The sequence below is a fragment of the Propithecus coquereli genome, unplaced genomic scaffold, assembly GCF_000956105.1.
Source record: "Propithecus coquereli isolate 6110/MARCELLA unplaced genomic scaffold, Pcoq_1.0 Scaffold7, whole genome shotgun sequence".
Classification (NCBI taxonomy): Eukaryota; Metazoa; Chordata; class Mammalia; order Primates; family Indriidae; genus Propithecus; species Propithecus coquereli.
This window is the reverse complement of record NW_012153062.1, coordinates 18144809-18155167: the sequence shown is the minus strand read 5'-3', so window position 1 is coordinate 18155167 and position 10359 is coordinate 18144809.

Here is a 10359-nt window from a genome sequence, read left to right as displayed (position 1 = left end):
GTTATGTTAATCTGAGCATGTGCCAATCTACACAAATTCTTATAGAATCTAAAGGAGGAGGATTTTTTTCTTTTTTATAGGAGGGAGGGTTCTTCTCCCAGATGAAAATCCTATTAGCTCTATGGAAGGGAATTTTATGGTAGCTACTTACTTACTTTGTGGTACCCTCTTACTTACTCATGTGACAGATTCAACTGGTCTACCACAAATGACTTGGAAAACTTTGATCCAAGTTTTCAATAAAATTTATTTAAAAGAAAATGTCAGCTATATGACTTCTTCACAATATAATTCACCAATAGAAGAAAGTACATTTTAAATATGAAATATATGTTAGACAAATCTATCCTCAGATTTGGATTTCCTCTGTAAAATTTAATAATGGACTCTTTCTATGACACTTACTAGCGTTCTAAGTACTAGAGATTGCCCATAACATTTAACATCTGGAACATATGCTGGGAGACGAGCAGCATCTTAAAGTAATCCATCAATCATGATATAAAAGGGCTTACCGTACCATTTCATGAACTCAAGTGGAGCATATTTCATCTTGATATTTAGTCAAAAACAGAGATAGGGATAAAATAACCAAAAATAGTGATTATGTGTGAAAATAGTCTCTAATTAAATAGTCTAACTTTATTATATAAAGTAATGATTAGCATACTATATCAACTTTTATAATGAAGACTGTATGTAAGGCAAAATTATTCTATTCAAAACCTAAAAGTATTCTCATTCTTAGCTTTTTGAGAGACATATGAAAAATCAATATAATATTTGTCAATTTGCCCAAGATGTTAATCCTTCTAAAAATATATTGTAGAAATGCATAGGATTTTATACCTATTAATAGCTAAGAAATGTTACATGTACTTTTAAAACATGGATTTTATTAACGAATAAATGGAAATGGAGTATAGGTTGAAAATATAAATGCCAGTCAAATGTGTCTTTCCTCCTAATCTATTGTACTGATTATAAAAACGGATACCTTTCAATTTAAGCAGCTAAAGCTTGACTTTACTGTTTCCTTTTCTTTTTTTGCCTGCCAAATTATTTGAGACTTAAATAGATATATAGCCTTGGTGGACCAACATTCATTTTTTATCTGACCTTAAAGACCAAAACTCTTTAGAATCAGCAATAGGCAAGTGACTATCATTATTTCTTACTGCATGTTAACAAACCATTTCAAAATTAGAGAAACTTTTTATGTTCTTTCATGCCATAGATTTTTCTCAGATCCTTTAGGGCTCATGTCTTACAAATGTTAGGACAATGTAAAAGACTGCTCTCTGTACTATCCATTCAGAGAAACCAATGATGTTATTACAAAACAGCTGGTTTGACTACAGGAGAGAACTGCAAATTGGCCTCAGGTATGAAACTACCGAGACAGGGAGCAGCAAAACAAGGCGAGATGCTGAGGAAAAACACCATGGCAGCTGCACTGGTGGGAAGGTGCCTTAGGATATAATGATAGGAAATGTTAAAAAAATTTGTTTAGAAGATCCTGGCAATAGAAAAACCAACTCAGCTCTCAAGGACCTATCCTCAGAATGAGAACACAGGATAAAGAAATAAATACGAGCAATGTATTAGGTTATAAAACTCTTGTAATGTATTTGGGAAATATAAGTAATTAATGGCAGTCCTCATTAGATTTTACAATTAACATTTTCTTACACTCAAATTTAATCCACATATATTTACCACTACGACTCATCACATTGGGTAAGAGTGATTTGTGTTGGTATAGTGTTGGAAAGTGTTGAACACTTTCATTATTATTTTTTCCATCCTCTATGTGATTATATGGAGGAAATGGGATAGGAGGTAAAAATACAATGTAATGTCAATGTGAAATTGTAAATGTAAAAATGTAAATACAATAGTCCCCCCTTATGCATGGGGGATACATTCCAGGACCTCACTTGATGCCTGAAACCACAGATAGTACCGAACTTGATTGCTATCAGTTGGAACACGTTTCTGTTCATGTCTTCCACCCACAAATTCAATGCCTTTTCCATATTAACTAAGCCCTTGTCATGCATGTGGTCATCACTTTTGCAGTTTGTGGTGTTACAGATTTCTTTTTCTTTCTTCACAATTTTACAGATAGAAGATTCGTTCTTACCGTAGATCTTAGCAATGTCAGCATACAATTTATTCTCTCTCCTTTTTAGCTGGAGAACTATCACCTTTTCACTTAAAGGAAGCGCTTGATGCGTCTCTTTGGTGCACCTGAATTGCCGGCATCGCTATCCTGTGCTCTGGCGTCGTTATGAAGTAAATAAGGGTGACGTGAACACAGGCATTGCGATGTCCCAACAGCGAGCATGGTCCCTGAGAAGGCCACTGAGTGACCAAGGCGCGGGAGCGGGGACGGCGTGGGGACGCTGGATGGAGGGGCGATTCGCGGAGGCAGGCGGAGCTGAGCGGTGTGACAGTTCACAGTGTTCTTCAGAATGGCCCGCAATCTAAAACATGAATTGTTTGCCTCCGGAATTTCCCATTTCATATGTTCGGACTGCTGTTGAACGTGAGTAACAAACTGTGCAGAGATAGGGGCGAATGCTGTGTAACTCTGACTTCCCCATGTTAAAACTCTTCAGGACCCTTCCACTACATCTAGAATAAAATGTATCATCCTCACGATTTCTGTGGCTCTCCACATTCGGAGTCTTGCATGGCTTACTGCTTTAGTATCACTGCTTGTTCAAAGTTTACAGGATGGTCCAATCATACTAAATGTTTACAATTTCCAAAACTTCCCACTGTCTCATGCCTGCCTTGGCATTGTTGACCACCTTTCCTTCAACTTAGAAAGCCCATGCTGCCCCTCAATTGTCTGCTGAACTTCTGCCCACATTCAAGGTCTATTGAAAGAATTTTCTCACCTGTGAAGGCTTTCCTGGTCTACCCAGACAAGCTTGGAAATTCTTTCCTGTGGAATCCCAAAAGTCAGTAATAAAGACCATCTATTTCAGCTCATGGTACAATTATGTGTTGACATTTTTGTCCTTTCTGCTAGATTTTAAATTCAAATGCCCATCTCATCTTCTCTTGCTCTTCTTTCTTACTCATATCTTATTATTTACTTCCTTGATCCTTTTTCTCTTCTTTTTCTTATTGTTCTATTTTTTACTTCACGGCAGTAGGATTAAAAGTGCATATACAGATATAAATAACAATTTTAGGATTTGTTTCTGGGAGCCGTTATTTTCCTTTCTTATCTCCATCGATAAGTAATTTCCCTAATAATTAATTATATCTTTTCTGACAAATCTGGCACTAAATGCAGGCATATATATTAGTACAAATATGTTAGGTGAAATAGATAGATATTGTTCAGTGCTGACTTTTACACGGTCCTTTTTCTTCTAACCTCATGAAGAATAAAGAAAAAGTACACTTGTTATGAATAGTGCTTATTTTGGCAACCATAAATTGATATGTCAGTTTTAGCCTTTTTGTAGCAATATGACAAATAACATCACAGGGTGGCCTTAGGAAAAATTATTCTATCAAATTCCCAAGCAACTGAAGTAAAAGAACTACCCCCCCAAAAAGACAAATGTAAATTGATTTCAACCTCTTTTATATCTAGTGATATATTATGTTTAATGAATAAGAATTCATAAGAAGAAAATACACTAAGGATGAAAATGGGATTTTAAAAAATCACATGGATCAGAATTTCAGAATATCAAAGTGTAATATGTCTTAAGTTGAAAATTCAGTGTATCCAATGTTTTTTTATTAGACATTATAATAAAAATGTCATATTTTAATAAGTGCAATGCTAAAAATAAGGTACCAACAAAATAATTTGTTTTTTTAAAAGCCATGCTCATGAAATGATTCCATATAAACATTTCTGCTGGGTTCCTGACCTGATAAACAGATTTGTAGCATAGACATCTAAATTTTACTTAGGCAGTGACAACCTGTCTCACATGTTCAATTAATTAATTAATTGATGATATTCATGTGAATCAGATGGAACAGTATACAGTAAATAATAATACAGTTGTGTAAATTTGTGGCACAACTTTACTTTGTATCATTCATTATTGAATGGCCATACACAAAGAATGTACCGGATAATAACATTTAGGTCAACTTGAGTGGAGTTTTCTAGAATCATACCACTGGGCTATATTCAATCAGTACAACCAACATTTAGATGAAGACACTGGTGATGATGCACTGTCCTCATTGATACATAGGCTAGAAGAAATGGATGAAAACTAAGTGATAGAATCAGAATTTTGAAAGATTTTGACAGGCATGAAAAATGAGCCAAATTTAGCAACATTAAATCTGAAAATAAATGTCAACTTCTGCATATGCTCTTGATGTGGATGTAATCGTTTAGCTTTCTTTGTAAAAATGAGGTTTTCGAAGAAAATACTAAGGAGTAAGGTCCTTTGAGGTACAGATTCCCCAACATCCCTGATTCTAAGTGCACCTTCTTTCACTCCTCTGAGAGGCAGGAAGTGTAGCACTCCTGAGGCTCTCACTGAAATGGGAATAAATTTCCTTTCCCTGAATCATCTGAAGACAGATGCTATCCTCCAGAATTTACAAATTAACTTACTTAACATTAAGCAAAAAAACATTAAAGTATCAGAAGAAAACACAAAATTCAAGTTTCAATCCCCACCCTAGGCAACTTCACAGGGAAATTGCTTTCTTCCTCACTCCTCTGGACCTTAACTCTGACCACAGGAGGGAGCCACCTGGCTTTTTGCCAAATGAGTGATGCATCCTCGAAACTTAGGCACCCACACCACACCTAGAGCTCTCTCTCTGGGTTCTCTCAATTACTTATTTTCCTGTGGTGCATTAACTGCCAGAGAAGAAACATTCCACCCAAGTGACAGGATAGATGTTCTTAAGGAAGTGAGTTTTCAGTAATGTCTATGACATGATTTTTTTCTACTGCAAGTCACAGGAATGGAGACAAATGTTAAAGACGTACAATTTCGAGTAATTACTAGAGGAGATGGGATCAGGCACTAGGTGTGGCAGGAAGCTATGAATTCTTGGTGATGTGAAGACCAAATGAATGTAAGTTTGTAAAACCGTAAAGTTTGTAAATTTTCTCATGAAATCTCTTAGTGAGCTCTCTTCATGGTAATTTAGTTACTCCAGTGGTAGTCTATGCTGCTGTATGATTTAACTTAGTTATATTACCAAATGAATTTAAGATATAGTTCACTCAACAACTCATGAATTGTTGCTGTCAAACTTGAATAAAAATATTCTTGAAATATTTTAGCAAGACCATTATGTAAATAAAATGTATCTCAGTGTGCCCAAATGACATTAAAAATGGTACATATTTTGCTGGCTCAGAAAATCTGTAGATTACTATCTAGTGCTTTGAAAATCAAAATGTTTTAATAAAATAAAATTGGTATGCTAACCACCAATAAGCTTAAGACAAAGCCTCTGTGTTAAAAATAATAATAAAAATCTTTGAGATAAGAACATCAAATTGATTTAATCATGAATGCAATTGAACTTTCTAATGGATATATTTAGAACATTATTAGGTTGGAATCGATTTTTAAGTTGGAAATCATCAGTAAAAGAATCTTTTTAAGGTTAAAAAGAAGGCATTTTAATCTGCATTCAAAATTAACGCAGTGAAATATATGCAGGGCAATATGGTACTGACTAAAATTTTTTAAAAAACACAATATGTGTTTTTTCACTGAAACTATCACTTCTTTCATTTAAGGAAAGGAAACTTAATTTGTATTCTCTGGAGAAATCAGCCATTTGAAAAAGCGTGTGCTCAATCTCAACCATTAGAACAGAACCTCTTATGGCATGAATAGAAAAATAAGCATTGTCTCTTTAGATTGGGGGAGTTCTTGACCCAAATGGCTGTCATTTGTCTTCTTGTCTGGACCGGATGAATACAAAATAACATTGCATATTATTATTTTAGAATAAGAGCTAAAGGAGAATTTCATAATTCTTTATATTTTGTTCATGCATTTGACTGCCTTCTTCCAGCCAAAATGTAACATTTTTGAGGGTATGTATCTAAATGTTGTATATCCAGACATAAGAAAAATATCTGAATGGTAGATGCTCAATAAATATTCATTGAATAAATAAAAGAAAGAACAAATGAAGGATATATTGCAAAAATATAAGGAAGAAATAAAGAAATATGCATTAAATTATGAAAGGTTTTTCCAAAAGTAAAGGTTGTTGGATCCTGGAATTTCTAAACATGATTTTGGAAGCCGTCATTGTTGCAGATCTTGAAGAAAACACAATTATTTAGTTTGGAAAAAATCAGGCTGAGTACAGACAGTATAAAATGGTGAACTATTTTATTTTAATCAGGACCCAGAATTCTGCATTCTCTCACACATGGCTTTCCAGACTCCTATCCTACATTAAACTTTGCTCCCAGATTCTTAATTTTCTTGGTTCAATTAAATAATTTATTATTAAAAACATAAAATTTAAACTATTACCTATATTTACAGACTACCAAATATAAACCTCCATCTCCAACTTTTCAATGACTGTGGATCAGGATTGCCATCCCTTTAGTAAAAGTAATAACTTTGATGCCTCCCAGAAAAATGAAACCCATTGAACTTCTCTTCTTTTCCCTCCACATCTGCCTGTGGTCCCTTTTCTTTCTCTAAAAAATATAATACCACCAATAGACCATTTGCCCAAGCTAGAATCTTATGAGGTTTATGTGACTTCTCTTTCCTTCACCCCCGTGACGAGTTAGTAACTTTGCCAAATTTAGGCCCTTCTCTCTGTGACTACTGCCATGACCTTCATTCAAAATTTCTTCATTCCTCAAAGAATTACAATAAATTCCTAGTGGAGCTCCTGTTCTCCAGTTCTTCCTCACCAAATTATTGTTCACATTGATTCTACAGTGATCTTTCTAAAATACAAATGTGATTAATTCTATTGAAAACTAAAAGAAACTTTTAATTATTCTTTTTATGCCTATGGGAAAATGTCTAACTTTTCAAGAAGCCATACATTGCCCTTTGTAATATTAGGCATCACAAATCCTTTTCGCCTATGTCATACCACTCTCCTCTATGAACAATGTTGAGCTTTAAACATAAAAATAACACATAAATCTCCAAATATGTCATGCCCTTTTACTACAGTAAGCCAATCTATGTTTTCCTTTTGTCTCCTGTGACTATTTCCCCAATATTCATCTCTTATTCTACTATTACTTATCCTCCAGTTCTAAATGAAATGCCACTTTTCAGTAAACAAATAATCACTCATTGCCTTTCAGAGTACATTATGAATAATTCTGTTATAGTCTTTATTGTACTGTATCAATTGTTTGTTGATGCATTTTTCTCTCCCTTTAGAATGTATTAATATATTCTTTTTATACTGGAAGCTTTTCTGATTCAGATTTGTATCCTCTGTTCCCAGTGTCCTCTATTCCTGGGTACTCAATCAATTTTTATAAATAGATGAATAACTGATGAGTGCTATGAACTGAAATAAGCACCCCTAAAATTCATATGTTGAAGCCCTAACTGTCCCTACCACCACCATGTGACTGTATTTGGAGATAGGGCCTTTAGAATGTAGTTAAGTAATTAATGAGATCGTAAGAGTGGGACACTAATCTGATAGGGCTGGTACCTCTATAAAAAGAGGAAGGAACACCAGAGTTCTCTCAGCTATATGAGGGAAGTGAGAAGGGCAGCCATCTCACCAGGAACCATATAGGATGGAACATTGATCTTGGACTTCCCAGCCTCCAGAACTGTGATAAATAAATCTCTGTTGCTTAAACCATCTGGTTCACGCTATTTTATTATAGCATCCAGAGCAAAATAAAACTATGAATTTGGAAAAGAAAAATAGCTCCCACCATAGCACAGCAACTAATACTGGAATTCATGCTATTTGAGGCAACACAGTAATCGGTGTATGTGTATATTAGGAAAATGTAGCTGTATATAAATTGAAAAAACTACGTATCTAAACACTTTTTTTGAAGCTTAAATAACCAGGCTTCATGCAGCTACAAACCTGCAACCCTAAACACGCATAATGTTTCAGTTTGATTAACACTGGAACATTAGATATTCGATTACACTAGTGATGTAAATGGCAACAGTAAAGAGGGCATTGTTTGAAACTTGAAATCAAGTGTCAAGAATTGGGGTCATGGTATGCTTTCTAAGCAAAGGCTGGGGCCAATTTTTGTACACGTAAGTTTTCTTAGTAATTTTCTGAATTATTTTGTGAAAGTCTAATACCTCAGGATTCCTGAAACCAAATATTGGGGAATATTATTATTAACAAAGTTAAATGTAATCCAGATGCTGATGAAATAATCTTTTATGTACTAGTATATATACATTGATAAAATTGGCACCATGTATCATATAGAGTCTTGCAAACTCATGTTTTAAATAACCGTTATTATCTAACAAGTATTTGCAATGTCTTTGGTTCGATAGTCATTGAAAGTGATTTTAGTGACACATAATAACACTTAATAACTGTGATCTCTGACCCCGTTAGGAACTGGGGCACACAGCAGGAGGTGAACAAGCGCACTTTCATCTGTATTTCCAGTCACTGTCTCTCATCACCCTCAGATGGGACCCTCTCTAGTAGTAGGAAAAGAAGCTCGGGGTTCCTACTGCTTCTGCATTATGGTGAGTTGTATAATTATTTCATTATATTTTATAACGTAATAACAATAGAAATAAAGTGCACAATACATGTAATGTACTTGAATCATCCTGAAACCATCCCCTACCTCCCTGGTCTGGGGAAAAATTGTCTTCCATGAAAATGGTCCCTGGCGCCAAAAAGGTTGGGGACCACTGCTCTAGATGAGTATCAGTCATTTGTGACCTTATGGGCATCTTGACCAGGGTTAGGTAGGAAAATGTAGATTTGCAGCAATAAGTGGTTGAAAAGTAAGAAAGCATTTTTTGAACCGGTTGCCAAAGGGGATGCAGGGTTGGTGTTTGACCTGCTGGAAAAACAGTAAGGGTTTGTAAGAGCAAGGCATAGTTTGAAAGAAGAGTCATAGTAAAAGGTTAAAAGGGAGAATGGGATAGGTTGACACAGTCTCCACTCAGCTTCCAATGTGCAGTCCTTGAAAGGGGAGGCTTAAACAATGAAGTGTTTAAAAAGGACCTTTGGGGGTGTGGATAAAAAGGGAGAAAAAACAGGGAAAAAATGAGTTTTAGATGAAAAGTGGGGTTTCTTGATCCATGATCATGGGAAAAAGCTGTCTACTTCATGAAGACAGTCTGCTTCAGGGGCCTGAGAGCTGGCCCTGGAAATCCTTACTATGAGGTCACCTATAGGGGTGTAGTCCTTCACTTGTCTCGATGTAGTTTGGTGTGGCTCACACGAATCCAGGAAGATTTTTCTTTTATTTTGATGGTGGTGTCGATGGTTAACAGTACTTCATAAGGGCCTTCCCAGCAAAGTGACACATGTCTTCTTCTAAAAACTTTGATGTACACACAATCTCTTGGCCAAAACGAGTTGCAAGGCTAGTCAGTAGGTGGAGGCCATTCTCCTTTCGCCTGTTGATGATCTGCTCCAAGCCTATTAATTAGCACCTGTGTGTAGCTAGTCAGGGTATCAAATTGTTCACTTAGATCTCCATAGTGTTCAGTCAGCCCTGGAATAGAAGGTTTAGAGGTGTCGGTAGGCATAGGGTGACTGAACACTGTTTTAAAGGGTTTAATCCACGTGTCTTATTTGGAGTATTCCAGATTTTCTAATAAGGGCCAAAGGTAATACTTCTGGCCATTTAAGTCCAGTGTTTTGACAGACTTTTCCCAAAGTCCTTCTTATTTCTAGATTTTTATATTCCACCTGCCCTGAGCATTGGGGATGATATATGGGGTATGAAATATTAATAAGTACCCCAGAGCCTTTGCAAGCAAGTGGTTTATTTCTGCTGTAAAGTGAATTCCTTGCTCTGACTCAATCCATAAAGGAATGCCAAAACAAGGAACAATCTCAGTCACTAATTTCTTCACCACTGTCGTAGTATCAGCACACCTAGTTGGACAGCATCAGTCCGTCCACTAATCATGCAAGCAATAACCAAACGGTGAGAGAAGCCTAAAGCTGTAGGTAAATCTGTAACATCAATCTGGGGTGCCACAAGGGGCAGTCTGGGCCTTTGGGGGCTTCCTGGAGAGGGTTAGTTTCCTCCAGAGATTTGATGAGATTTATAAATAGTGTACTGGGAAATAATTTGATCAGAGATTTTGTAGATCCCAGGGCAGTACACGTGTATATATATGTTATACACACACACACACACACACACACACA